The sequence below is a fragment of the Rhinolophus sinicus genome, chromosome 16 (assembly GCF_057876585.1).
Source record: "Rhinolophus sinicus isolate RSI-liver-muscle chromosome 16, RSI-T2T, whole genome shotgun sequence".
Taxonomy (NCBI): domain Eukaryota; kingdom Metazoa; phylum Chordata; class Mammalia; order Chiroptera; family Rhinolophidae; genus Rhinolophus; species Rhinolophus sinicus.
Window position 1 is genome coordinate 23,631,464 of NC_142516.1, and position 4,567 is coordinate 23,636,030.

Genomic DNA, 4,567 nt, shown 5'->3' on the forward strand with positions numbered 1-4,567 from the left:
GCATAGACCACGCTTGGGGGTACTGTTTGTATTCATGCATTTGCTCAGTCATATTTATTGAGCCCCTGTAATGATACAGAAACCTTGTTAGGCAGGAAGGAATCAATCATTGCCACGATAGATGCTATTTCTGCCACCTAGGGAATTACATTCTACTTGACAGATAGGTCTATGCACCATATTTTAAGAGGAAAAATGAAAACTAGAGTCTAGGCCTGACAAAAACGATGGAGAATCTAGACATCAGAGCCCATGAAGAGAGTTGAAGATTAAAGGTCAACATGCTCATTGCCTTTCTAATCTCTCTAGGAGAAAGTGCAGGAACATTCTGTTTTATTTCAGGAGGTGGGAGTTGAAGGGGCGGAGAAAGTTTCTGAAGATGTCTGTTTTGGTAAAAAGTAAGAAAGAAGACTGTTTTAATGGTAGAAGAGTTTTGGGCTAAAGTAAGGTCCCCATTCACAGGAAATGGTTAAAGTCTGGTGACCATTCAGTATAGATACTGCAATAGGAGCTGCTCACAGGGACAGAAGATGAGCTGGAAATTTGCAGTCTACGAAAGGACACAGACATACACACATAATACAAAGCAGTAAACCCAAGAGTGGGGAGAGGTGAAGAGGGATGGTTAGTTGTGCAACATGGGAGCTCAGGCTTCCTGGCTGTACCCTGACTCACATATTTCATTATTCAATATGCCATCTCAGAGCTCTGGCAGTAAAAAAAATATCCTTTCAGGTTTGGGAACACACATATACTCTGGTGGGACATTCTATTGCTCTACCAGCTCCTCATCAGTGGTCACTGGTCTTGGATCTGGAACCTTTCAACTGTAAGATGTCTTAGTTTTAAGCCTCTGACTCTATTAGGTAATGTTTAAGCTGTGGATTCTGCTTCTTAATGAAAGGCTGGTGATAAAGTTCACTGGAGATGTTTGTTGTCCCTGAGACCTCTCTTCTAAACCCAAGGCCAAACCTTCAAAGAAATGTGTTCTGAAGTCACTTTTGGGAAGGCAAATTTCTCCACCGTTAGTAATAGATTCCTGGCAAGGATAACACTTGCCATTGTTAAAAAGGATTTACTGTTTATATGCTAATTTTAGATCCCTAGAAGACTTAATGAGAGTAGCTACAAGATTATCACTCTCTCCACTTTAGAGATGAGAAACCTGATGCTCAAAGAAGCAAGATTTGGTTCAGTACTCTACAAAAAGGACTTGCACCATCAGTTAGAATAGACTGGATTATAGGGCAGTAACAATCAACCCCCAAATCTTTGGGACATCAAGTAATAAAAGTTTAATTTCCTCCCATGCTAGATGTGGAATTGAGGGTCCACAGGGAGGCCTGCTGTACATCACCATGTCCCTTATTCTGGGACCCAGGCTGATGGCGCAGCTACAATTCATGTATTTGCCATCACCAGCGCAAAGGGAAAAGCAAATTCAACAACTCTTAAGTCTGCCACTCAGAAGTGACTCACCTGACTTATGCTCATATTTCATTGGCCAAACTTAGACCACAGCTAACTTTAAATGAGTGGAAAATTCAATCCTACCATGTGCCCAGGAAAAGGAACTGGACTATTTGTTAACAGCTCTGGTGACTGCTAAAGTGCTAGGGGTGGGATTCTAACTCACTTCCTCTGTCCCAGCAAATCCATGTCCTTTCCACCGAGCTCACTGCCTCTTCGTGCTAAGCATGAATCAAGATTGAAGTTGATACAAGCAATCCAACTAGCTGGAAAAAAAATCCATATTGCTTCTCCGCTTTGTCACTTGGTTTCTCTTCTCATCCCAGACAACAGTCTTTTAGATATTAGCATAAATCAGTTTCCCTTTCCCATGAGACAGTGCAATGTGGTTCGGAGACTTTGTAGTAGGCTCCTCTGAGAAAGTTTAACTATTATAAGCCTTCATGTGTTTTCCCAAGTGAATCCTCCAAAAATTTACCTGGAACACAAGTTCAAAGGAATGATAGCTATTCTCCCCACAGAGGAAATACATTCCATCTACCATTGAAACATGCTTTCAGCTCCACCACTGGCCTTTTCAATACATATATACCTAAAAATGCATAAATATATAAATAATCAAATACATAAAATTATGGGAAGATGAAAAAGATAACGGGGGAGGGAATCCCAGAAACATTGTTCCTCATTGTTCTCAAATGCCATCTTTGATCCTGTGGACATTGTATCTTTAAGAATCTCTAGCTTGGGCTGCTGCTGCTGCTGCTGCTGTGTGTGTGTGTGTGTGTGTGTGTGTGTGTGTGTGTGTGTGTGTGTGTTTCCAAATAACTTGAACAACCGCAGACAAGAGAATCCTAGAGTCCTTCATTTTTCCAATAACTTAATCTTACCATTCTTAGCAGCAGCAGCAGTGAGAGAAACAGTACAGTTAAAAGAGAGAAATGAGATAATTGTTAAGAATTCGTACAAACAAAATAGTAAATAAGTAGTTAAGCACTTGTAAATCTCAGCAAAACAAAAAATATAAATGGCAGTGATTTTGACTGAAGTTTCTTTCCTCTGAACCCAGGATATATAACCAGAGAATTTTGATCAATATCTTGTTTACTCTTTTGTGCCCTGAGCGCTATAGAGGCCTAGGTGAGATGAGCACCTAGACAGAATTGTTGAGTGGGCAGATAATGTGTGTCCTTGTTACACCTTGATCTATGGCCCCTTCTGTCACAAAGCCTGTTAGATTGATGAGGAGAAAGAGTAAACAGAAGCTGGTCAGGGTTAGTGCTTGGTGGTCTATATAGATTAATTTATTTAATATTACGCTACCTGATGAAAAAGGGAAAACAGGATCAAAGAGATTTAGGAGCTTGCTTAGGGCTACACAGTTAGAAGAGCAAAAATTCAAGCCCAGATCAGACTGACTCCCAAATGCAAGCTTTAAAAATTTTTTTTTGACATGTGTTGTTGCCTCTTGCTGGCTTGAGAAGGATCCCTGAGAAGGACAGATAATTCTCTAGCTAAAACGTAATTCCCTAGAGAAATGCCAATAAAGGCTAAACTGGGCAATCTCCCCATGCAAGGTGGCCCGATCCACTGGATGTGGTTGAAGCATAAGCAGTATATGGTGGCATTCTGGATTCAGGTGATCATTTGTCACAGAGGAAGGTCTTCAAACAGGATCTTCCACAGAGGTTCCACTGTGAATATTTGCAGTGCACAACCTGCACAACCATATGTGGCGATTTTACCTGGATAAATAGTTAAGAAATGAGGGCACCATTTAGCTTTCCATGGATGGGTGTAGGCAAGAGATAGCATAGTGCCAAGGCTTAGCCAGGCCTCTTGAGAGCTGGACTCTATTACCAACAAGAAATTAAGTGCTAATTAGAAAAGAGAATCATAATTTCTTCATACTCACTAAGTAAACGTATGTAATATAAAGACCCACCATCTTAAAGGAGATCAATCATTGCTAAAAATAGGCAGCATATTTAATTACTTGGAAATACAAATCTGTAGATGGAACAATGGCCAAAATAAATTACCTGTTAAACTTTTTGGATATGGTGACATCTGAACTTGATCTTGAAGGACACGTGTGAGCTAGTCATGACAGTTTGGTAAGGACACTTCAGTAAAAGTGATGGGTATGTGCAAAAGCACAGAAGCAAAGAGAAGGCACTCCCCTTTCATGAACACGTAGTTTAGTATGCCTGAAGGAGGCTGTGCTGAGCTGTGACACCAGAAGAGGAAGTAGGAGCTATATCATGAAGGAACTGTTTGAAGAATTTAAACATTATCCAAGGGCAAGAAAAGGCCAATGGAATGTTTTCAATAGAAGAATAACATGATCAAATTTGTAGGTTAAGTAGACACCCTGGCCGTAGAAGACAGAAAGCTTGGACTGGGGAGAAGACACAGATTGGGACAGAGACCAGTCAGGAAACTTGCAGAAATCCTGCCCCCAAACAGAGGACGGCAAGGGGTTGTGAGTAAGAAGACACAGATAAGGACAAAATGATATTTAAGTAATTGTCCCACGGGACTTGTTGATTTACAGGATGTGGGGTGGGAAGGGAACAGAGGAATCAAGAATGAATCCCACATTTCTGGCTTGGGGGAATATGAGGGGTGGTACACTCAAGCAAATGAGAAGTAAAGGAGCAGGAGGAGCAAGTTGGGGGATGGAGGAAGACAGTGTGATAAGTTTAGACTGGGTGTGCTTAGCTTCCTTGGGGACAACCAGCGGAGATGTACAATAGGAAATCATGCATGAGTCTGTTGCCCATTAGAGAAATGTGGTATTTATATCTCCAGGATAGAGTTGGGACTCATCCAAGCATAAGCCATGGTCGAAGCCACAGGAGTGGTGAGATCATTCAGAAAGAGCACACAAATTGAAAAGATGGCCACGGACATGACCCTGGGGAACACCAGTGTATGCAGTATGGGCAGAGAAAGAGAATTCTGGTAATACAGAGATAAAGGAATGATCAGAGAAATCGGAGAAAGGCCAGGGGAGTGGAGTGTAATGGAATGCCAAGGGAAGAGAGAGAGCCAAAGAAGGAGTGCGCAGTATTATTAAATGTTACAGAGCAGG